Genomic DNA, 26934 nt, shown 5'->3' with positions numbered 1-26934 from the left:
TAATTCACAATCAACATTTTTATTACAACTGAAAGTAACGTTGCACATGAATTGCATATATTCTCTTCCAGAGTTAGGAGAATAAGTGTGACTGATGTGTAGAAGTAAAGGTACTCCAGTATATGCAGATTGTACAAAATTAACGTTTTAAGGAAACTCACTTGATGGCCCACTGTGGTGCAAGTATAGAGAATATACACTTTCACAATCGAAGACCATGACATGATCACATCAACAACCTTATTTAAATGACATTCTACAAATTAATAAAATTCTTAACTGTATACCTTGAAATGTCTGTAGTAATACTTACTGAGAGGTACTTTGGCAGAAGTCATCCAGTTTAATGAAGTAGTTGACATACATGTAAGTATTGCAACACAGTTACAAGCAATTTAAGATTGATAAGATGGTTTTACATGAACAGAAAAAAGGAGAGATTAATCTTTATTTATCAAAATCAATCGAAATTTTGTCAGCAACATTTACCAATGGTTGTTTCACATTTTTTAGTGATTTGGATTAAATAGTTCAAATTCAGGCCACTTTATTTCTTTCAACAGCTATTTCATTCGTTGATTTTCTATTCCTGAGGTTAGATTTGTTAGGTAAGATACTTAAACAGTGAAATGCACAGGTGGACACCATGGGTTTCACCTCTGTGGGGAATTTAAGCAAACGAGAACATACTACATATGACCAAAGCCCTTGCACACCAATGCAGCGGCCAAAAATCTATAAACTAAAGTAAATCTCTAAAGCACCATGTTGTGCTGAAGGTTATGCATCAAATTTACAGATAATAGTGATGACTTGCAAAAAAATGACCATCTTAGGATATGAAATCATTGCTGAGTGAATCATTGCATCTACAAGATGGTTAAGGCAGCTGCAGGATGTAGAATTAGGTGTGCTGACAAAGAGATTCAATTTTTATGTAGCACCTTACTACCATGCATATATTAATTACGATTTAAAACAGAGAAATATTAAAAGAGTCTATCCCCACTTAAGTGAGAAACCATACTATAAATTATCAACCAGTCATGAACAAACAAATGCATCTAATTCAACACGCAAACATATTAGAGTTGAAAATATGGAGATGAATTTAACACTTGAGACTTTTCACCATAAGTGCATTGTATTTAAAAATCTGATTTAAAAAGGCCCCATCCCCCTAAAAAAATACTTTTCATGTAAAAATTCATGATAACATAGAAAACGAAAATCAAAGATTGAAGGAGAATCCACCACGTGACAACACAACTCCACATTCCTGTGTAAGAATTTGCTGAAATGGGTAGATAGGCTACACTAGAGTACCCCAACGAACCTCCTTTAGGAGCCCATGATGCAAGATGTTTCTTATTATAGCACTCACTGGCTGCATGTCATGTAGTGATATATTTGCTATGCTAAAATTAAAAAATAATATTTCTCGCTTTTATATTTTTTAATTTTTTTATTACATGCATAAACTACTAATCATTCATAGTTCTGATCAAAACATTCCTCACCAGCCATACAGAACTGCCACGCATTTCAATTAATGCCAAAATCATATTAGCACATTAAAAAAGATTAAACACATTAGCAGTAGTATTATATACAACTTTCATATTCAAACCTTGCTTAAAAAAAGTTATCAGTGAATAAAGCATATACAAGAAGATTGGTATCAACATTACTCGCACATGATTCCATATAGCTGAATGACCATCATTGCAAAATTTGCTATATTTGGTGATAGAAATACCCTAAAATTTCATGCATTTAGCTCAAACGGTTACTAAGATAATCCAATTTGTATTCTCTATATGAAAATGGCAACAATGATTTTTCACCTCTAGCATATATCTTTTGGAATATTATTATGAATTAACTAAGAGAGTCACTGAAAAATCAGTTGAAACAATAGGGAACAAAGTAGCCTCCACGATTTTTCATGAAGATTCCAAATTTTCATATTCCGAAGTATCAAGGCCAATATCCGTGATTGATTGAAAATTTGCTCTCTCAACAGTGAAAAATCGAAAATTATTTATTCCTTGGAAAATTTTCGAGGTATGAAAGTCCAACATAGCCATAAAATCAAGCAAAAAATATAGTATCTTTTCTTTCAAGGACTTTGTCCCACCATTATTGCATGTTGGCCAAAAAAAATTCCAAAGCTAGGCTCATAAGAAAAGCATTGCAAATTTTCAAAAAATAATTTTAAAAAATCTAAATACCAATACCACATCAAAAATTCTAGTTTCCATCAAGGGAAATTCATGCTCCTAAGACATTCAGAAATACCAAATACAAGTTGTAGTCCCTAAAGACTTCCATGTTACCATAGAAGTGTATCTCAGAGCCGCACATATGCAAGAGACCAGACATATGCCTGGACTTTCGACAGTTATCAAAATTTCCTCTGTCAAAACTAACAGATTATGTGGCATTTTTAAGCTAAATTTACATAGTATGTACGGCGCTCGGAGATAAGTAGGTATTCATTTGTTGTCTTGACCTTATGATGATTACTAGTAATGGTCAGATCTGATACCTCTGATCGAAATTCATCGTAAAAATGGAATCTGAAATGTTAAATCAATGCTTTTGTGAATACAACGTCCCATTAGTGTGTTGGAATGAATTTCAATCCCCTATTCACATATGCTGTCGGACTATGATGTTTGTCCTACTCAAGAACAATATTGATTAAAAGCTCTCATAGGAATATTGCAATAGAATTGCAGCCGTGGAAATTTTTAAAGCAAAACACGACAGGCACATAGCATGAACCTTTCCAAGAGATAGAACGACAATCTAGGGAATCTAAGCACCATGGGATAATAACCACATAGTAGATTTCACAAATTCACTCTCACCCCTCCATCAGCCAATGCCCCTGCAGTTTTTTTTTCCTTTCCGAGACCCCACAGACCATAAATCACTTGCCTCAAAGGAAAAGATCAAGTTACATGGGTACAATGGAAACGTGTTTCATCCCCACCCCAACTCACCAACTGACCTTATTTGGTCTACCAGGTTCAATTTTCCCAGTTTCTGGAGGCCAAATGTGAGTCACTTACTATGCTCGAAGATATCTCGTTAGCTTTCAGCAATTTAATGATTGCATGTCATGCATGTGGATCAAAAAAGAATGAGATCTAACATGACACATATTTGATATCATTTAAGTTTTCTCAAATCTATTGACCCAAAGATTTATAGTTCCAACAAGGCTACTAATATTCAACTTAGTCTAAACAGTACCATTTCAGAAGAAAGAAGCGTAGCATGAGTGCATTCAAACAAGACCATACCTACTGGAAACTTCAGCTAACACAAACTGCATATATCAAATCCTTCGCCCCTTGACTTTGAACTTGACGTAACATGCAAGATCGGACATGTTGCTACTTTGCTCGTAGCCTCATTGCTTGAAAGACGGAGCTTGCTCCTTCCCCTCAACCTATCCTTCAGTGCTCTTCACTCATAAGCATTTCCAATTTCTGCTATCTGCCATTTAGTCCAACAATGTACACACTAGCTCGAATTTTTTTAAACTGCAGCTGTTTACACCAATATAATTTTTAGTTGTAATTATCCTCATGATAGCACCTGGAGATGATTTTTGAAAAATCAGGGCCTTAGCGTAATGGTTATTACTTGGCAAGGCAGATGTTGACTCTTAACCAGGTATTGTCCTTCAAAACTATGAGTTTCCCCCTGTTTCTCTTTGCGTTTGATATGTGATTACCATTTGCAGTAAAAATGCCACAGGATGCCCACTGGTGGCAGTAAATTAAGTGTGCCCACCAGAGAAAAAAACCCAGTGCAATCTTTTCCATGCATACCTCTGAGGTACGGACGTGATGGCGCTATGCTAAGGAGTAAGAAAAGCAAACAGGAGCATTTTAAAAATACGTCACTAAGGGAGAAACTCCCCTGCCTGTCGCTTGTTTTTGAACTAGGGTTTCAGGTGACCGATACACGTTGAAAACCAAGGCCACTCTGTTCCCTTTGGGCTTGCGACCGGTGAAGGGGAGGGGGGAAGATAAGAAGTTTGTGCAAGAGACGCACCCCCATTTTTGGATGAAATTTCTGGGAAAAAAGTTGTGCCTCTTACACGCGCTAACACGTTATATTTTGCCCAAAGCGGTGAAAATAATTCTTGTGATGACTGCCTAATTCTGGGTTCACCAGCGTGTTTCTCGTTTTTAATTGACCACAATTTCAATGCCCATCCTGCATTTGTCTTCAGGTTAAAGGTGACAAGTCTTCCCATCTCATTGAATGATCACGCTGCAGGCAGGCAGGACATAAAAACTGTAGTGGCGAGTCCATTCTCACCTAAACCAGTAAGACTAAAAGTTAACATAAAAGTGACTCTGCGCATACATGCTGTTGATGTCTGTAGTGTAGTTTGCATGGGAATGAAACTTATAAAATGAATTGAATAACAACTTTTGTCAAAATGCAGAATCATACATTACAAAAATATACAGTAATTATCTTTCTTTTGCTAATTCAATAATCCCTTTCCTTTATTTCATTTTGAATACTGTTTTTTTTCTTTCTTTAATATTATTTTATTTTCTGGATTGATTCGCATCAATGAATGCATTCTTTAGACAAATTAAATGCAAAACTATGACTTTCGACCCGTGATTTAAAGGAGATTATAGGGTTGCCACTCTAGCTACACAATGAAATTCAATTTCTTCCAGGTTTTCATGTTTTTTTGCAGGTTTTGGCACTGTCTGTCACATGAGGATTCATGCAGAGGAGAAGCTTTATTCATGCAGTGAATGTAAAAAGTGTCATACTGCCAAATGAACCCTTTTCTTACACATGCGTGTACATTGGAAAAACCCTATTCTTGCATTCATTGCAAAAAGACTTTCAATAGATTCGCATTTTCTCTAATTTAAAAACACAGTGTTAGGTCATAGTTGTGTAATTAATTAGTGTTCATAAGTCATCTAGGTAAATAATTTTTATTACAATGATAACTGCATGTTTGAAATGAAGTAATTGCCTCATAATGTAAAAATAATATAGTAATATTCAATTAAGTCTGTGACCTAAATTCTAAATGTTCTAGTAATTTACTCGACTTTATTTTCAAGGATCAATAAATTATTCATTTATGTTTGACTAAAATTTTTTTATGGTAGAAAGATATTTAAATTTATATAAAAGCCATGCATTTCAACACCTTTGATAAAAGTTTGAGGCACTAAGTCTCAAGAATAATTTTCTATGTTGTATCAATTCTAATTGTAAGATTAATTAATGTTACTTTGTCGGATCGATGTTAGTACATGTGCTATGTTATTTTTATGAAAATGTCAAGTTAATGATAAAGTACGACATATGAAGAGAGCTCTAAACGATAGAGTAAGTGTATTCTAGAAGGCTTAAATTTTCGCCTCGAACCGAAAGAATAGTCCAAAAGTCTTTCTCATACCACCATGCGGAATCGGGACCTTGAGGCAGGGTCGTATTAGAGGGGTTCTTTCACGCTTGGCGAGCTGCGTCTTCCACGAATCCTTCGATCTTCTCTTCTGCCTTGCTTTCCCCATTGTCACTTAAAATGTTTTACAACATGCAGCTGTGAACAAGTGTTGAAACGGTCTCGATTCCTTCAAAGATCGAAGTCTGAAAGCCTGGCAGCAGGGAAAGGGAATTTTCAGGGCGCCTTGGGCAATATAAATACATTCACAAAGTTAGAACTTATGTTTCCTCGGCGATGGTTTGATCTCTGCATTTCTTCAGGGTTTTCTTCCGCGTTAGCTTGTTTGTGGACAACAGTATAGCCAGCGAAGCTGTTGTCCACAAACAAGCTGACGTGGAAGAAAACCCAGAAAAATTACAGAGATCATATATTCATAAACTAAAGGAATAGGTTTTCAAGTTAATAGCGTCACGAAAATATTCACTCGAACGCCACGGATTATGACGAAATTGTGAGAAGAAATATGCTCGAATATCTACTGCAGGTTGGAGGGGTTTTTAAATTAAGCATGCTAATAATATGCGAGACAGAATGATTCGTTTGACAAAGTACTGCAGCCTTTCTCAATGCGGTACTGGAACATAGCCAGATTTAATTGTTTTGTCTGCTAGTAGTAGTAGTATTTGGATTTAGGGTGCGTCGACGGCAAGGTCGTTTGCACCACTACTGTGCGATTTAATTACAAAAGTTATGTATAAAGTAATCTACTGCATCTGATGTCTTCGTTGAAAGTGTGCATAATTAGACTTTATTAAAAATGTTTATTTCTCTGAGACACCGAAATGTACAGATTAAGTTAGTAGGGTGGTCTCCTAAAAGGGTTTTTAGGTCTCCCCCTAGATTATTTCGTCTTCGCGCTTCGCGGTACTTAACACAATCTAGCATGATGTGTCTAATACTTAATGGACATTTACAATCCCCACATTGGGGAGGTTCCTTCTCTTCAGTAAAGAGATACGCATGGGTCAGGGGGCTGTGCCCTATCCTCAATCGTGTAAGTACTACTTCCTCTCTCCGATTACTACGAGCTGAGGAGGGCCACGCTGCTACCATGTCCTTGATGCCGCGGAGCTTGTTATTATTAAGAATCCTCCATGACTCCCTCCATTTTCCAAATACCACATTTCTTAGAGATGCTCGTAAGTCCTCGTGGGGAACCAGCGTTGAGACAAGAACTTCGTTATTCAGAGCTTCCTTGGCCATAGCGTCTGCTATCTCATTCCCGGCTATCCCCTCATGTCCCGGTACCCACAGAAAATGGATATTCAAACCCTTTCTCGAAAGGGTCAGCAGGAGAGAGTGTATTTCTTGCACGATCGGGTGCACGGGTGAGAAGCCAGAGATGGCTTGTAGCGAGCTCCTGGAGTCAGTGCATATCACAAAGGAGCCGTCGTGGTCATCTAGGGCTTCTAGAGATGTCCTTATGGCATAAAGCTCCGCCGTGTACACACTGCACATCGGGTGAAGCTTTGCTCTGATGTTCCCGTGGATAGGGGAGAACACTGCACATGCACAAGCAGAGTTATCTTTCGAACCGTCAGTGTAAACGGGGGTAAGGTTGGGGTGATTCCATCGGAACATGGCAAACAAACGCTGGTACTCCGCCGCCCGTTTTCGGGGAATCCAGGGCCAAAGTGGGGTATTGAACTCCGGCCCATACCGGGTTTCCGACGCCCAGCTGGGTGCCGGAGAACTCACCCACCAGGATCCCCTTCTCCCCCTTGTACGGGTCTCCACGCACGGCAAACACGTGGGTGATTCTGGACGCCAGATGTTACGGCTACTCAGAACAGCAGAGTCACATGCTGTCTGGACACTATCCGAGCGAACGACGGGGTTTTTTAACGAGCTTGTCTCCTCGGTGGGCTCGGGTCCGTGGGGGCGCGGCTCCCCAAAGGAAGAGATTACTCTCTTCCCCCCGTGCGGGAGTATAATTATGGATAATTGGATCCTTTATATATAAAAAAAAAAACTTAAGATAGCAGCAGGATCAACTGACAAATGTCGCTACGCATTCTGCGTATGGGTACGCTTTTGGTGTTTGTGGCCAGTTTCAGGTCACGCACCAGTACGCTTGTGGATGCGAATGTGTTAAAGGAATGTATTTGTATTTAATAAATTTCTTTTGTAACCATATCTTACTGTCATTTATTTTGCTCCATAGTTACAATTTAAGCTTCAACAGCATGAAGTACGAACGGCTCCTTTCAATGAATGCTATTCTACAAGCAATCTACCATTTGTGGGGAAATTCAACATAGCAATTTTGTAAATTTAGGTTCATTTCAGTTAGTGTCTGTTGATGCACAGAAAAAGTTTTTCTCACAGTTATCAATCTTTTGAGTGCCAATTTTGTCATAATAAAGAATACAGTTTACCCTTTCTTTGACAAGTCTAAATCTGGTCATTTCCGTCTGATATATCTTGATCTGTTCCTTTATCAACATGAATCAATGATTCAGGATCTTTGCAAATTTGCCTATACAGATTTAATTGTTTTGTCTGCTGCGTTAAAATATATACTGGGAATTCAATAGCCTTTTCTAGGCTTTCAATTATTGTTTCAAGGAAAGAGTATTATAATGAATCAACTTGCTGCACTGAGACTGTGCTATGGCAACTGTGCTGTGGCAACTGCACTCTGACTGAGCTAGGGCAACTGCACTATGACTGTGCTAGGGCAACTGCACTCTGACCGTGCTATAATTGTACTGTGATGTTTCAACTCAGGTGCAGTTTAAGTAGAGTTACAGTACAGCCCTTTTAGCACAGTTACAGTGCAGATGTAGTGCAGTCACAGCACAGATTTTTTTGCCTGAGTATTCATCGGCTTCAGGGAGATGGGTGTTTCTTTGGATTGTTGTTACCAACACTATTTTCTATAAAAGGAAAGCTATAGGAGACGCAGCCAATGGTCTTCCACTATTGTGCCCCACTCATTACAGGTCTGAACATGAGCTTGCAGAATAGGTTCAAAACCTATTTCAGTCTTTCAGCGGAAGTCAATGATGCAATTTTGGCGTCTTGTACCCATCCCTTCTTCAGGATGAGGTGGCTTCCAAACGACAGAGTGGAATTACGAGCGCATCTACAGCAAATGCTAATAAATGCAGCAAAAAAATTAAATCCTGATGTCCTCTGCTCCAGAAATGATTGAAATTCTTCAGATGAGGACTTATTTGCCTTTTCAGATGACCCGCGACATTCCTCATTCCATGTTGTAAATAGGAATGAAATTGAAGTATTACAATTTCTTGGTGACAAATCGAAATGTCTGTCAACGTAAAATGCATACCTGGCTGTAAAAAAATTGTTTGTGCGTTATAACACTGTCCTCACATCCAGTGCTCCTGTGGAAAGTTTATTTTATTTTGCAGGATTTATTCACAATCGCAGAAGAAGTAATTTAGCAGACTCTATGTTTGAAACACTATTGCTTCTGAAGGGTAATGAGCATTTTTTGTAAGTGAGACTAGTGAAATAGACAAATTATTACCATATATTCTCCATATTATTTAAGACATTTTGCCCTGGGTCATGGTCTGATCGCCAATTACCTATAAATACGTTGTAAGAATGTTTGAACCTCTCATTCTAAAAATAGTTAATATTTGAATTGATTTTAATGTTTTACTGGATAAGAACTTCGTTGAAGGTATGTATTTTGTCTTTTAAGAATATATTTTGAAATAACATTTGTATTTAGTATCGACAATATAATTTTTAGAAGTAATTTGTATTTTGTATCTAAAATACATTTGACATGTATTTTGCCAATCTGTCTGATATGCATATGACTCTCTGATATCTTTTTGGATATCTATTTCAGATAGAGATAACTCCCGTCTTGGTTTATCGTCTTACCTACTCTTTATTCTCTTATGCTATTAGTTAGTCGAAATAATTTAATTTAATCTAATTCCATACACATGATAATGCATCCAGTAATTCAAGGTTCTCCAAATTTCTTTCGCATAACTGAATCATTTTAATGATTCAGTATGTTGCTTTCTAGTTTTTTATTATTGCTACAAAACCACCAAGGTTAATTCAATCCTAAGCTAATGGTGACTTATTTTAAGATGAATATGTCACATACAATTATAGATTCGGGGTATGTCACCTCTATACTGTTTCTAGTGCTGGGCCTGTGTCGCCTTCATGTCGAGTCTATGTCGGACTTAAGTTGACTTCATGTCGGGCCGGTTTAATGTCAGGCTGACAGCGTTTTGATATCGGACCGAAGTCGGTTTGGTGTCAGACTGAAGTCTGTTTGATGTCGAGCCAATGTCAGTTTGATGTAGGGCCGACAACAGTTTGATGTCGGGGACAAAGTTGATTTTTTGTCTTGCTGAAGTCGGTTTGGCGTCGAACCGAAGTAAGTTCGATGTACGTCCGACATCGCTTTGCGTGTCGGCTGTAGCCTGGCTAAACATTATCATTTCGACGATAGACCGACTTCGGTTCCCGACGACGGATCGACCTGTAGACGACCTATGTCGCCGTCGTATTGACATTGGGCCGACATCAAAATGCTACCTGGGTTTGTATATAGATTTTAAGGGCAAATAATTATCCTCTTTGAATTGCTTATGTACAAACTAATGATTTTGCCGAGTCTAATATCTTGTATATTACAAATGTTTTGGCAAATAAATACATTATCATCATCTTAAAACCCTATTGTGAGCCAGACAGAATGGTAGAAATGGCAGCCCCTGTCGCTGTAAGGGAAAATGAAACTCTCCCAATTGAAAGACCCGTGACTGATGAAAATATTGATAAGAACATTGAGGTGGACAATAAGGAGACGTCTGTGCCCCCTAGTGATAGAGATGTTTGCATACAACCCAGAAGAAGTAATCGGGTAAGGAAGCCAAAACAAGTTTTTGACTGGTAAACAGGAAGTTATTCATGTTTTATTTTTCTGTGTATTAACATCTTAGAGGGAGGATGTTGTCATATCTCAAAGGTTGGAATTGCTTGTTTTTTCCCCCTCTCGGAGATGGAGTGATGGAAGTGTAACATGTGAATTGCATCGTGTTTGAAATAAATGTGGCTGTGAACATTAAGTTGTAACAAATTACTCTTTACCATGCAGTTTATTTATTTTACAGGTAACTTATTTGAGTCGTGTTGGGGGAAACCATCTTGCAGATGTAACAAAAAGAATGTTAACATGGTTCATTATATCGCCTGATGTGTGCAGTTTGCGTGTATCAGTGAAACTCTTCCTTGGTGGTGATAAGGTAACATTTTTTATTTTTTTTATAAAACCCTCCTGTTGGTACGTTATGAGCGTAAATCTCACCCTTGAGCAGGCCAAAAAGCGTCTTAAATGTTATTTTTCATTTTCGGGAATTATTTTTCCACATTTGGCACTTATAAATTACTATAGACATTCCTATCTTAAGGCCTCAGGCAATAATTTTGCCAGTAAACCGTGTTCCAAATCTCAATATTGTAACCATGGAAGCACCAAAATATATGAAAAACAATGCATTACATGCAGTATGTCTGTTCCACTGCATTTTTCATTTTGTTGCTGAGTAAGCCTAAGTATCAATATTCTTGTTTTTATGTATTTATATAATTTTAAACAGCCTCTTGTCTGTCTTAATGGACTATTTTAAAGTATATTTAGCATAACCACCAGCGCTAAGTGTAAGATATACACAAAAAAAGGGTGATTGCTAACATTACATTCATTGCGGAGGCTGTACATAGGAACCAAGTGTGAAAGGATGCCTCAGAGAAGGACATCGAGCTGGCCATCTCTTTGTTGCACCGTCACCCTTTTAGTCGCCTTCTGCGACAAGCAGGGATACTTGTTGGACTCTCTAGTCCCCCATTCCAAGGGAATGCTCTCCTAATGAGAACGAACAAGAACTTGCAACAATCAGAACCAAGTCTATTTTGCTCTCATCATGTTTGCTTATTCGCAATCCATGCATTCCAATATCCATGTGCTTTCACAAAGTGGCATACTGAATACCGAATTGCTTTGTCACAGGTCAGAGCAGTGTAAAAAACTGATGTTCCTATAGGAGAGCATGAGAGCAGTGTAAACCTAATAGCTATTTAATTAAAAAATTCAACCATTGCTATAGCATCCACCACACAGCATAGAAGACCCATCTTCAAAGTACTGGATCCAATTATTTAACTCATTTGTGTCACGCAATGCTACCCCTTAGTAATGCATATTTCCTCCATAAAGTTCAACCACCATCCGCACCCCACTTGAACCAAAAATACCTTCATCACTACAATATCTTACTACTGCACACCTTGAATTCCGAATCAGTGATGGCATTGAAAAGGCTTAAAAAATGTTGCATTGCGAATGAACTGCACTGCAACAAAGACAGTGAGGTGTGGGACAGAGAAAGTGAGGAAGTGATTTTTCTCCGATCTAGGCGAAAGCAACAAAAATTAAAAATAACTGTTATGATATATATATATTCATCATATTCTTGGTTTTATTTCATCAAGAGTAATGATATTTAATTTCATAATGCAAAAAATGCTATCACCTTAAGCTTTCCCATGTGATACCAAGATGTTCAGGTTTTGCAATTGCAAACACCTTCAGCTCATAAAGCAGACCAAACTACTGCCATCAGGCATCTAGAAGGTACTAAGAATAATCTGTTTTCACTTAACTTGCCGAAAGACTTCTGTAATTGAATAATAATGGATTGAAATTGCAGACACTTCTTAACTTTTGTGGTTGGATATCAGGATGGCGATATTGATGTGTAAGCCAATAAATTCGTGCAAAAGACATACAGGAACACTGAACTTAAGCAAATAATTTTGACTAATAGATTTTACATTGATGCCATGATAGAGTAATGCAACAGTAAGAGGTAAAATTGAGTTTTAGTTTGCATTATTTACTTCATGAGCCAGCACAAAAAATATGGGTTGCTTGAGATACATGAGGGCCCGGCTTACTTAAGTATATACTATCTCTTCATACTGTAATTCATTTCCACACTGCATGTTAGCAGTGAGTTATTTAGTTAACCGTTTTCTTGTATTTCCTGTTTCTATGACTATGATCCAGTTAATTTTTTTTTACTTTTAAAATTCAAAAGAAGGTAGTAAGATCTATGCATTATGATAAGTTCAGGAGCCATGGCCACCCTCTTTTTAAAAGTTAGAATTGCTTGTTGTACCATGTAGTTATATTTTATGTGCATGGGTTTTTACAAGGAAAAATTTTTCTTTGTTTCTGAAAAACATTTGCAACCAAGAACATAATACTAGACAGGTAACTGATCTACATGTTCAACAAAATAGTGAAGTCTTTTCTAGGAGGGTCCCAGAGTTGTGTATTAAACTGCGCAATGCCCTTCCAGTGAATCTAAAAACACTCCAACAATGTCTGTATTTAAATGCCAGCTATTGTCATTCCTCTAGTCAATGTTATTTTAGAGTTTGAAGGATAAATTCTTTTAGTTTTAATCTGACCTGTAAATTGCATTTTTGTAATGCCTCCAGGATATCATAAATTATTATTTCCCATTTTTATTACATAGGAACCATAACTTTCATAGTTATTGCGATTCCAACCCTTTTAGTCGCCTCTTACGACAAGCAGGGATACTGCGGAGGTATTCTCAAATCCCCTCTCCGCAGGGAATGCTTTCCTAAACAGCTACTATTAAATGCTTGTTACACTAAAGAGTAATTCTGATGTTTTTTCACCAATAATGTACAAGCAGCCTACATCTGATTGTGAAACTCCAAAAAAAAAAGAATAAAATCAAGTTGCTTATTCACCACCAAAATTTATATTACAACTGAAAGCAATGTTGCACATGAATTGCATATATTCTCTTCCAGAGTTAGGAGAAGAAGTGTGACTGCAATGTAGAAGTAAAGGTATTCCAGTACATGCAGATTGTACAAAATTAACGTTTTAAGGAAACTGATTTGATGGCAGTATAGGGAATATACACTTTTACAATCGAAGACCATGACATGATGAAATCAACAACCTAATTTAAATGTGATTCTACAAATTAATAAAATTCTTAACTGTATACCTTGAAATGTCTGGGATAGTACTTACTGAAAGTGACTGGTAGAAGTCATCAAGTAAAATGAAATAGTTGACATACATGTAAGTATTGCAACACAGTTATGAGCAATTAAAGGATAAAAAGATTATTTTGCAAGAGCAGAAACAAAGGAGAGATTAATCTTTATTCATCACAATTAATCGAAATTTTGTCAGAAAAATTTACCAAAGGTCGTTTCACATTTTGTAGTGTTTCGGGTAAAATAGTTCAAATTCAGGCCACTTTATTTCTTTCAACAGCTATTTCATTTGTTGCTTGCCTATTCCGGAGGTGAGATTTGTGAGGTAAGATACTTTAACAGTGAAATGCACAGGTGGACACCACGGGTTTCACCTCTTGATGCTTAGTTGTGTGCAGGGCAGATCCGGACTGCTTTCTTGCCATTAAATCCAGTCTCTTCTGTGCCTGGATTAAGATGAATGTCTCATACTTAAGTACTTCTGGGTTAACATCCATACATCACTTCACAGCCTTGAGCTGAGCCTCTGGGACTCTTGAGGCATGGCTCTCTTCAGAGTATCCAAATGTTGTTTGGATAGACAGAGGGAAGAGATTTCCTGTTGTCCTAGTTCACCTCTGCTCTACCTTTAACATATCTTAAGAAATTCATCTGGAACAGTCAAGTAAAGAATACCTACATGAGAATAATTGGAAAAACAAACTGGATAAACTTAAAAACTGCTGCATAAAATTATATGTATTGGAAATGATGATTAAGATAATAATACCGATTTAGCATATTAGGAAATTTAATATTTTTATAATGTGGGTATACAACAGTTCTAAATAGTTAAGACCCTAGAGGCAATTCCACAGCTGGCACTGATGAGACTACATAACCACTAACCACTTCTAGCCATTGCTTAGAGATGTTACAGCATTTTACAGCCTCTTATTAATGGGAGCAGTGGGAAGGGAAGTGGATGAACAAGAGACTGTTCAGGCTTACTGAGGGTAGAGATTATACCAGAGGTTACATTGGTCAAATTCCAATGCAGCAACACCACTTCAGAGTATACCATATATGCATTCTCCAGTACATCTGTGGAGCATTGCAGAAAACAAGAACATACTACTTATGACCAAAGCCCTGGTACACCAATGCAGCTGCCAAAAAACAATTAACGAAAGTAAATCTCTAAAGCACCATGTTGTGCTGAAGGATATGCAACAAATTTGCAGATAAAAATGGTGACTTGCAAAAAAATACCACCTTAGAATATGAAGCCATCGCTGAGAGAATCATTTCATCTACAAGATGGTTGGTAGAATTATGGCAGCTGCAGGATAGAGAATGAAATGTGCTGACAAAGAGATTCAATTTTTATGTACATAGTACCTTACTACCATGCATACATTATTGATGAATTAAAACAGAAACATTAAAAGAGACTATCCCCACTTAAGTGGGAGTCAATACTATGAATTATCAACTAGTCATGAACTAAAAAATGCATAAAATATAACAAAAATTTAATTCATTTGATAAAAAATTTGGTGGGTTATGCATACAACACGTAAACATATTAGAGTTAAAAATAAGGAGATGAATTTACCACTTGAGGCTTTTGAACATGAGTGCATTACATTTAAAGATCCAATTGAACTGGGTACATGCCAGCAGATCCCTTCAGTTTCACCAACTGGCAGGATACCCAATCATGGATGCCCTAATGTCACCATAACTCAAGACCCCTTCTAAAAAGGCCCCATTCCCCTAAAAAATACTTTTCCCGTTAACATTCACGATAACACAGAAACCTGAAATCAAAGATTGAAGGAGAATCTTCCACCCCTCCATGGGACAACAGAGTTCCACATTCCTGTGTAAAAAAATTGCTGGAATGGTTAGATAGGCTATACTAGTCTACTCCAACAAACCTCCTTCAAGAGCCCATGCATTGATACATGATGCAATATGCTTCTTATTACAGCACACACTGGCAGCATGTCATGTAATGATATATTTGCTAAGGTTAAATTAAAAAAATATGTTTCTTGCTGTTATGGTTTTTAATTTTTTCATTACATGCATTAAGTACTAGTGATTCATAGTCCTGAACAAAACATTCCCCAACAGCCATGCAGTACTGCCACGAATTTCAACTAATGCCAAAATGATATCAAATAACTAATACAAGGGATACGGGTAAGTTGATATGACGTGAATAAATTGTAAAATAGCATACTCCAAAGAACCTTCTTTTTGGAGCTCATGCATTAATACATCATGCAAGGTGCCTCTCATGAAGGCAAATGAATTGCCACTATTAAACTAAAATAAATCTATGTTGTAAAGTTAGTTAAATATCTGTTCCCACTATAGCACTTATACCAATAAACACATGATCAGGTAACACTCGCGTTTTGTGCACACACATGACTTTAAATGCAAAAACAACCAAGCTTTTCAGTTAACAGAAGAATTAACTCGTAACGGATGGGCCCGGCTGTGGAAATGACATGGTGAGTTGTCAATATGGACGTTAAACTTGGCAGTGGACAATTGATTATCAGTAAAAAATAAAATACAGTGAAATCTCTGGCAAGGAATGAAAATAGCATCTCAAGAAGATTGCAGGACAAACAGTTAGAGGTATGTAAGGCTTTGACAGGGAAAATGAAAGTGCAACAACAATACCCGGAAGGAAGCTCAGCTAATCAACATCCCCCCTCCACGAACCACGAAGGAACAGTATTACAATGCATTTATTCAAGAATTAAATACTTCTTCCTCTCATGCACCAGCTATTGAAATTGAGAGCGGCTTCATATGATACAATGGGTTTAATTGAACTGCTGCTGCGTGCAAATTAAATTATAATTTAGAGACTTCTACAATGCTTTCAATGCCATTTACTCATGAAAGCCTATATGTTTTCACTGTCTTTGATAAAGAAACAGCTATGGTGACATTGACCAAAAACGAAACACCGTGGAGATGGAAAATGTTTTTAAGAATTGTAATGTACAGTAATATCCATCACATCCTGAGTTAAAATAACCACATAAGGAAATGTAAATGCTTCATTGGTATAACAATGTGTTATGGAAGGACAATAAAATCATTAAAATGTAACCTTTTACAATTGGTATGAAAATAATAGTTATGGTGTACAGGTCACTTAGTGACGCAATTTTTTGAATCACCCTTACATGGCTGAATAAAGGAATATATTGTATTCCTGAATCAATGTATCAAAATGAAATTAGTCTAAATGATTTTGATTCCAAATACAACGAACACATTGATGCCAATATATTTCCTCTAGATTCGAAGGAAATCAGCAGTTCATTTAATGCTAAAAAAGTTTCAAAAATATTGTGAACACTGCCTTTGTTGTGTACCTGAGAACTGGAAATTACTCATCAGCTGATGAAATCTAACGTTCCTCCCCAAGTCATTGGATCCTATTGATAATATCATTGGAGAATAAAAGCATCCAACATCCAGCAAAACTCTCTGCAATTCCATCATGCTCTGGCCGGATACACAAATCCAATGGCAGCTGGATAACCTATGAGCAAAGGAAGCATTTAGTACAGAAAATAAAATGCATTAATGATTCGTTGAAAAGAGAAAAAATTCTCCAGCCTCTCTCAAGGTGGTACCACAGAAGAGAGACCAACCACACAAAATGGCTGTCTCCCACCACTATGTGCCCGTAAATCTCAGTTCTATCCATGGAGAATCCAAATCAATCCCATGTGGAACACTAGCGATTGACTATGAAAAGGCAAGTGTGGCCACAATAGGCAGGGTGAAGATCAGCCAAACGACTCCCCCTTCCACGCCTCATAAAAAAACTCACCAACAATGTACTCGGTTGAAAATCAGGAGGACCTCTGTCTCTCATCTCCCGATTGGCATAATTAGCTACTCTCAAGATCAAACAGGCAACCGGGAAAAAAATGTTGGTGACCTCTGCATTATTTCCAATGCCACAAACATATTGATGACAAAATGTTCAATTTGAATACACCTATGGTGACAATGTAAAATGAACACAGTGAACATGCGTAAAATGTTTTTAAAAATCAAGGAATCCAATAATATGCCCATACTTCATATTGAGTGACAAATTGAGGAAATATTTAAATCGCAGGAAGGAAACATGGAATAGCAAAATGGTAATTCATTGAACACATTTCTAATTTGTAAAATAACAATAAAATCCATGCAAAACAGAACTTTTATAGTAAGTACATAAATAAGGTTAAGTAACATTGTTTGCCGCAAAGCACCTTTACATAGTTGATAGTAAAGAAATAAATCATGTGACTAATTCAATATAATTAAAAAGATATCGCTTTCAGTGTATTTAACCTTTTCTCAACTAAAGACGACAAAATATGTGTGGACATTTCTTGACCCAGGAGACGAAAGCCGCATATTTTCTTCAGAGGATTTCTTATGCAAATAAATGAATGCCAAATAGATACGTTTCCCAGCTCTCCCCCTTTTACATAGGGGTTTTTGGGGGGGGGGCATAAGCCCTCAGATGTGAAGCCATGCCTAGCGGTACTCTTTGAGCATTTCGCCATCATGTCCTGCCCAGCTTCGTCAATTTGCCATAAGGCTGCATGTTAAGAAAATATTGAGTTTTTCTGAAACCAGTGGCTTCACCTTGCATTCTTTAGACAAATGAATCCTTTACACGTATTAAATGCAAAAAAAATGACTTTCAACCTGTGATTTAAAGGAGATTTTAGGGTTGCCACTCTGCCTACATACTGAAGTTCACCGTTCTTTCCAGGTTTTCACAGTTTAAATGTCACCAAATTGACAGTCTGTTAATAAGCCAACAATAAAACAATCACCAGCCGTACATCAACTAAAAATCAACATACGCGACAGATGCCGTGAATGTATATGTAGCGGATGAAAGTGATATCTGTTATGAAATCGCCTATTGTTTGCAAAATTCAGGAAGGCCCAACCCAACTGCGCTCTTGCCCGGACACTGAATACCATAGCCTTTTTTAATATAGTTATGCCTTTAGGACCTTCTTCCGTCTGGACACTGGAAGTCCTATTTTAATTCCTGGCCAAGAGATTGTTTTTTGCACACGTTGTTATTACCACACAGTAACCAAATTTCCCTTACCCATTTCAAATTCAAAAGGGAATTGAACATGTAACTTATTTTAACATAAGTATAAATTATTGTGAGTCGTAAATAATATTTCTATTAAAAAAAGTACCTAGTAATACAATAATTTGATGGTAGACTCATGGGCTAGAGGGTCTAGTACAGTGCCTGGGGTAATAGCCCGGCACCCAATTCAGAGGGAAGCAAACACAAGAGAAGTGTACTCCTCTCAAAATTACACCTCAATAGAGAGAGATTAAAAATATTCTAATGCTATGTGTAGAATGGAAAACATTTTTCTTTGGCAGAAAGAGTTAAGTATGCCATCTTCAACATGGAGTTTGCCTTAATCAATAACACACTGACCAGAGGATCTTGCTCACTCCAGCATCAAGCAGCTGTTTTTCCGTGGCCATTACCCTCCAATCATAAATATAGCTGGAAGGTGGAGTGTTACTCAAGACACTGGATTCTGAAAACACAGTAGTCCTCATAGATACTTTTTTACCTCAGCTTGTACAGATAGACAGAACAGATGCATCTCGGGAAGCCATCTGACTGCACAACCTACAAATCAATAGAGAAATTTTTCATACTAATAATAGGTCCAATGAAATCATTTCTTCAAATTCTCCTCAGTCGAAATTGTGATCGTTGAACAACGATGCCAAGTCATGAAAGTCAATCGATAGTCAAAGTATGGCTTGATTAGGGCTGAAATACGAGAAAAAATTCCTTTAAGTTTAGGCCCCCACAGCGACAATATCTCTAGTTCTGTCTAACAATTACACCCCAACAATTACCATAATTCTAAATGCATTATAGAAATAAACAAAAAAACTACTTACTTCAATTTGAAATAAGTCACATATCACTCAAGAAGTTTTTCAAGGATACCCAAGAAGGTGGAGCAATAAACATGTCCCTATTGTTAGTTTTTGACCTCCAATGAATACGTAGGGGTCAAATGTCACGGAATTTTTCACGGGAATATCAGCACTACTTCCATGACCGACAAAAGATTTTAAAAGTTGTTCTAAAGTTGGTGCTGTCCACATATCAAGAGGTTACCCAACATAAGTTACAAAGTTACACATTGACCTTATTGTGTGTCTCAAAAACTGTTTGATGCATTTTTCAAGTATTTTCATGCAGGTACCCATACCTCAGCAACAATGTTACCCATTTGGGAAACTCTTCAGCTGCATGTCTCTTTGGCATTAGTTTGTCGTTAGTCGTAGTGGAAAGAATCACCATGAAGAGCCGAACTCCCGCAATCGGGGCGGATATAATCGAGATATTAAATGGAAAGTCAGCTATGAAAACGAATCGTAAAATTTTCTTTGAGCATTGGCGTTTGCCTTAGAAGAACAGAGGACCACAGGTTATATGACGAATTCAGGAAGGGAAATTGTTTCATCACGGAACATCTTAAGATGAGGAATTGAAAACGACACCCAACAATCTTATCAAAGCACAGAAACACAGTTGTGGCTTCAGTCTTTAGCCATCAAGATCCATCCACCATCGTGCACTTTCATTGCACATTTCCAGACATTTCCATTTATGTTACAACACCCTTTAAAAATTCTAATCTTGAGGCCTTATAAAATGAGAATCCTGCAGGAGCTTCGTGAAGGAGATCATGTCTATCGAAACCATTTCAGCAACTGGATGATTGATAAGCTTAATGAAAACACTTTGATCACATTTCAGGTTAGTATCTTTTTCATTCTGTTGTTTTATGTTATTTTTCTTTGCTCTTAATGTCTTTTGAATATATTATATCAACTTGTATGATGTATCCAAATTAAAAATGAGATTCATCCACTGCCTTTATGTTTCAGCTCATGCTTTCGGATGAAGCAATATCTTTTTAAAATGGTGCTGTGTCTTCAACCCACACACGATATTGGGCAACAAGTAATCCCAAGGCACAGCGTGAGAGGTTGTTAAACTGAAATGGTGTAATGGTGTTCATGGCCATTACAGCTGGCCATGTTTTTGGGACATACTTTTTCGAAAAGAACGTGAGGACAGACACCTATCAGGCTATGCTGGAGGAAAGCCTTTCCCGGGATATGGAGCGTGAAAACTTTGGAAATGCTGAGGAAGTGTGGTTGCTGCAGGATGGAGCTCCTGCACACAGGTCTAAGGCAGTCCTCAATGTGCTGAAAGAGAAGTTTGGAAATCGGCTTAATCGAGTTTTATACATATGACTTTGACTTTATCATTAATAAAAACCAAAATTTTACTTTCATTTTAATGCACAGTTAAGTTTGAAATTAGCTCAACTCAACCCAACATCCCTTTCTTAATCACTAATTTAGTAACATTGAAATGGGAACGGCACCACCCTTTAGAACACATTTTAAACCTTTAATTTAGCATGATGTTCACTGCTCCATTGTCTTGGGGCATCCTTGAAAACTTTCCGGCTAGCGATTTAATTCCCTGGATATTTTTGTGCAAACCTCAGTGAATGTTGGCCACCTTATGACCTCAGGAGGGTAATGACTTAACAAAATGAACACTATTCACTCACTAGGTCACCCTTTGGCTGGGGACATTAGTTTCCTTGAAATATCAAAGCATGCCTTCATGATCTTTGACTCCCATTATGACCTATGGAGGTCAAAAAATCAACAATACTGATAAATAAACTGCAAAACTGTCGTAAGAACCCTTAAAAACCCATGGGTCGACACGCTGGTTGTCACGATGGCCCGACGTTTACCTCAAAGACCCTTAACCCCCATTGTGACCTCCTAAGGTCAAACTATCAACAATACTGATAAATGAACTGCAAAAATGACTAACACACCCTTATGTCCTTGACTGTGACCTTACTGGGTCAACAGTTGAATTTTCGTGAACGAAAGTGTTATTTTCGGTTTCCTCATGTCCGAAAACTTAAGACATTCTGATCAATGAAATTCAGACTTTTTTCTATCTCAATTTTTTTAACATTGAAACCCCATAAGGTTAATTCAAAATTTTGGTTTGGGCCCACATTGTGAGGTCAAATGATCAAAATTCTAAAAATTTGCTTGCATTCAACAACACATAGAACTTTTCCCCATGAGTATGCCAATTTTCACGAATATTTGCTGGAGTGGGAGTTACTAAAATTAGAGGTCAAAAATGATGCACCACCGTTGGGACAGTCTGTACAATAACGTAAATCCAGGAAGCAAGATGGATACATCAAAATTCCTGCCAAAAAATTTGAGGGAGTTGGTAGTCATTTATAAAGAGAAGATCAGAAATAAAATGATCTCAATTGACCTGAAAAGAAAGACAGCTTATTTGCTGATTTATCAACACGTGAAAGTGCTACGAAGGAAAGAAAAGAAATAAGTGGTAGATGTATCATTTGTCCACAGAATAAAGACATTAAAATAAAATTGTTCTGTTGCTTGTGCAATAATTGGATGTGGGTGAGCAACATGATTTATGCTTCCAAAAACTGTAAGAAAAATTCTTAGGATCAGTGACGAGGAAAATAGTGTAAAAATATCAATATGTGTTTATCTTCATTAGGAACCTAGACTACGAAACTTTGATAAGTTACGGAAATATGAGTCAGCACGCAGTAGAAAAGGACTACCGTGCTAATGCCACGATAACATTATTCACTGTGCATATTTAAGATTCCGAGGAAGTAATTTTTGTAGGAGACAGATGAGGATTAGGCTATAAATTTTGGTGGGAACACCATCCCCAAGTATAGTCTCAGGATAATCCAAGTATTATCAGGTACGTATTAGAAGTGTGAACAAAATTTCTCAGATGGAACACCGAGTCACAGTGGTCATTGTTTCAGACATGTCAACACTACAACCGAGCATCGCTTTTCTGGGCAATTGTGAGTCACCTCTGCCGTGAGGATGACATTCTCCCTTCACATTAAAACAGCAAGTAAAAATTGATTCAAATCATAATTTTTACTTTCAGATTATTAAATGCTAAACTCAAACTTAAATTTTTCCCTTCTTTTAGATTCCTTCCCTTCTATTAGATTCACTATAAAATCTAATTCCATTTGTACATCTTTATTGCATTGCATTTGGGCACTGCTAATAACCATAATTAAATTGTTTACTCTTTTATGCCATGACATATTGTAGATTCAATAATGCTATACTTAAAAATACATTAAATTTAGCAATTTTTTCAAATAAAATGTTGTCTAACACATTTTTTTTAATGTTCTACGTGGTGTCAGGAGCACCCCACTTGAGTAATCTCGATCGGGAATCTTGCGTGAGTAACGCCAGGTTATTAACGTTATAATGAGCTAGAACTAAAACCAGACGGAACTGCCTGTGATAACTCAAAGAATATAGAATTCAAGATATTTGTTTCATTCAATTCAAACATTAAATTTGCGGGTTATATTTGCAAATATTAATCAATTCATGTATTTTGTTGAATGCTGAACATTTTTCACTGCTCTATCGAGAATTGTAAAGGTCCTTTCATGACATTTAATATTATTCATTAAAAACTTTAATGTTCCATTAAGTTTTGATCTCTAATTGAATTGCTTTTTCGTAAATTTTGAACGTAATACTTTGATGCTGTCACTAAGCATTATACTTTGCCCTTTGTGGCAAGTGATTCATCAAATACAAGATTAAGTACCTTTTTCTATTGCTAGAATCTGTTGAGCCCACAGATACAAGCATTTTGCTAAATTTTTCATTCTCGATGATATGCACTTGAAACTATTAAGGCCGGGCTACAGAGTACATCAACACGAACAAGTTAATATCTGCTTGCTTGAATGATTTCACAGGGCTTACAATGAAAAAAGAATCAATCAAACTGAAGAAATTTCCACACAAAATTTTTCAGACAACATTCTGCGTCCAAAATATGACAAATATATCTGAAATCATTGATTTTGATGAGCTTTTTCAAGCACAGTGGGCATAAAGTGGCTGGTTGGCCACTTCCAAAGGCAACCTACGAAAGGAATGAAAACATATGGAAGACATTTCAGACATGTCGTGGAAAGCATGCCCATAGAATGGAATAAAACAATAACTAAGGAAATCAATAAAATGTAACCCCTCACTTCTAAGTCGACAAAATCATACAAGGCATCCTCTACAGTTATCTGGCTTGCTGCAATTGAAAAGAAAATGTTGTAACAATAATCATTTTTCTTCACACAAAGTCGGCACAGGGGTACCCTCGGAATGGGGAATTCTACTGAAACTGAATGATTATGCGATAAAAAAATATCCTTCGTGCAGCAAATTAAAGTTACAGCAGTTCTTCTCTAAGCTGAAAATTATTCGTAAAATTTCACTTTGAAAATTTTACATTAATCTTGCGCTCAAAATGACCCATTGCCATGTTGGCTGAGCGTGTCATCAGAGGCCAGTAAACAATAGGTTTAAGTGGTGCCAGTAGACTATTTATCCATGTTTTAGAAAAACCTATGTATCTCTCTTTACAATTAATTTTTTATATGTCAATTCCATCATCAGTAAAGTGAAATATTTATCCTGAATAATTGATAGGTTTAAATAATGTAAGCAAACTGGAAGATGCAGCACCATCTTGACAAATAGCGCTTATTACTTTCTCATCCTCCTCATCCACAGCAATTTCCACAGTATAGGCTTATTGTTGTCACTTAATGTTCTGGTGTCACCTTAGTCTCAACAGTGCAAACGTTCAAATTTATTAACACTTGAACCTAACAACCTGCTGAAACACGGTATGTCTCTCTTCCAGACCTTAGGAATGCTCAGTAAATCAGCATAAAATATTATCCGTTGTATTTCTCCGAAACGTTAACAACACATATTCCAATATTGCACCAAGTACACATTAAAAGCAATGAGTAAATGACAGTAGTTAAATGAGACACAAACCAATCTTTAGATTATTAGCAAATGAGATTATTGATTTAATTTATGTTACATTTCAATTTTGCGGCTTCACAACTCTGCACAAAGAAATCTTCATAACTGGAGAAGAAATAAGTTGCCATGAATTAATCTACCTTCAGAATGCTCCCAGGATGCGTCTTTACGAAGTCGGAGTCAACCATTGCACAATACAACAACCGTAAAATCTTTTGAACTATTCACATGTTTTCACACACCCTTCACGTTCTGAATCAGTATCGTCGTGGATGTTTGTTATCGTCATTACTGTTTTGTTATTGCCACAGAGCGAGTCTGCTTACTCGCATTCTGATATCAAAGGGCATTTCTGTAATAATAGATAATTGTTTAGTTTAGATACCAGACTTCATTTGCGCATTGCACCACTAGAGGTTTACGTATGCAACAGGCTCACAATCGAAAAATGAGGTATTTCCAACGATGAGTGATACATTATTGAGGTGCATTGCATTACATTAAACATGGATATTTAACATGAACTTTTTTCATTCCACATAAATGAAATTTTTGACTCTTTTTCACATTTAAAGACCATTGATGAAATGTGACCAAGTGGAAGCCATGAAGTATCTCTGGGACTCAGTGATTGCTACATGAACTATCACAAATTGCTTCTTCAACAATGTCATTCACCACCAATACTCAGAACTGCCCACGAAGACAGTCATTAAAATAAAACTGCAAAATATCGCAAAATATATTAGAAAAGAAGACTTTCCCGTTCAAGTAGTTCATTGCCATCTGTACACCAGCAATTATTTTTTTCATGTACTCCAAATTAAATAAACAAAATTGATATGTAAAAAAACCACATCTCATCAGTAAATAAACTTAAAAAATGGGCGCAAATATGATTCTAGAAATAACCTAAACTTTGAGTGTAACCAATTTAAAAACAAACAATTTTCCATGTACTCAAAATTAATTAAACAAAACTGATCAATAAAATAAAGTACAGCCCATTCTTTAATCCATGAGTCTGATCACAAAAAAACTTATATGTACAAATAATAAGCGTTTCCATAAAGAAGACAAAAAATATATCATGAGAATCAAAATCATCACCTCATATTTTTAACACCTGTTTACACCACACACAAACATATACAAGTTATTGATTGAATGCATGAACGACCTTAGCAGACCAGAATGGAATGTGTACATATGCGTTGACCATAATCAGAACAGGTTCTATTTTCTATTCATGCATTAATCACACAAGTTATGTGGTTACACGGTTATTTTGGCGTTCGTACATTTAGACATTAACCCGCACGTGTTAATGTACCGTATAAACAAATACTATGCCCGTCATGGCAAGTAAGTCATCAAATACACGATTAATTACATTTTCAAGTTATTGCTATAATCTGTTGAAACCACAAATACAAACATTTGGCAAACCTTTTATCCTAGCCCACATGAACTTGGAACTATTAAGGCCGGGCTACACGGTAAGGTAACACGAACAAGTTAATATCTGGTTACGTGGATGATTTCACATTATTTGAAAGTTATACGAGGCTTCCCATGAAATAAAATAAGATGCACTCACCCTGAGGTAATTTCTACACGAAAATTTTCAAAGTTCTCCGTCCGATTTATGACAAATATTTATGATATCATTGAATTCGATGAGCTTTTTCAAGCACAGATGACCTGCATCTCCAACAGCAACCTACGAAATAAATGAAAACATATGCGCAAGAGATTTCAGACTTGCTGTGGAAAACATGCTGATACAACGGAATAAAACAATAACTGAGGAGATCAATAAAATGTAAACCCTCACTTACTTGTAAGTCAACAAAATCGCCTAAGGCATCCTTTACAATTATCTGGCTTCCTGCAATTGAAAAGAATATGTTGTAACAATAATAATTTTTCTTCATGCAACGTCTGCACGGAGTACCCTCAGAATTCCTTTCTGAAGACTCAGATAAATTCCCAGTGGTAATACTCATGTTTTCACAGCAATTACTCATTTTATCTGTAAAACCAGTTCACTCCTCAAACAAACCATCCACACAGCACTCAGTGATTTACAAATTTCTAATACATTACGTTCATTTATATGACTTACGATAACGCAAAAACTTGAGAATAATCCAGGAGAAGGGCTTATAAAGCTCACATTGACAAGGACCTCAAAAATAAATCGCATTTCAACAGAAAAGACATCAAATATTTTCCACGAGCTCCATGCTCATTGACGCCTTGCAATTAACTGACCGTGATAGCAAGGATTAGCTTACATACCGGACTTCATTTGCATATTGCACCGCTAGAGGACTGCGTATGCAGAAGGC

At 36.8% G+C, this 26934-nt stretch overlaps 1 long non-coding RNA gene across 2 annotated transcripts; it reads right to left on the bottom strand.

The window, feature by feature from the left end:
• Positions 1-26221, bottom strand: LOC124173239. 2 transcript variants are annotated; one of them, XR_006868468.1, is made up of 4 exons: positions 19065-21197; positions 16954-17123; positions 13939-14215; positions 1-657 (listed from the first exon to the last, which is right to left on the bottom strand). It is a non-coding gene; the product is annotated as an uncharacterized LOC124173239 (long non-coding RNA). The 2 variants fall into 2 exon arrangements; XR_006868469.1 differs by lacking the exon at positions 1-657 and adding an exon at positions 26181-26221 and having other exon boundaries at positions 13715-14215; positions 19065-19265.
• Positions 26222-26934: the final 713 nt, after the last annotated feature.

The sequence above is a fragment of the Ischnura elegans genome (assembly GCF_921293095.1).
Source record: "Ischnura elegans chromosome 13 unlocalized genomic scaffold, ioIscEleg1.1 SUPER_13_unloc_4, whole genome shotgun sequence".
NCBI lineage: Eukaryota > Metazoa > Arthropoda > Insecta > Odonata > Coenagrionidae > Ischnura > Ischnura elegans.
This window is presented reverse-complemented; position numbering and strand designations above follow the sequence as displayed.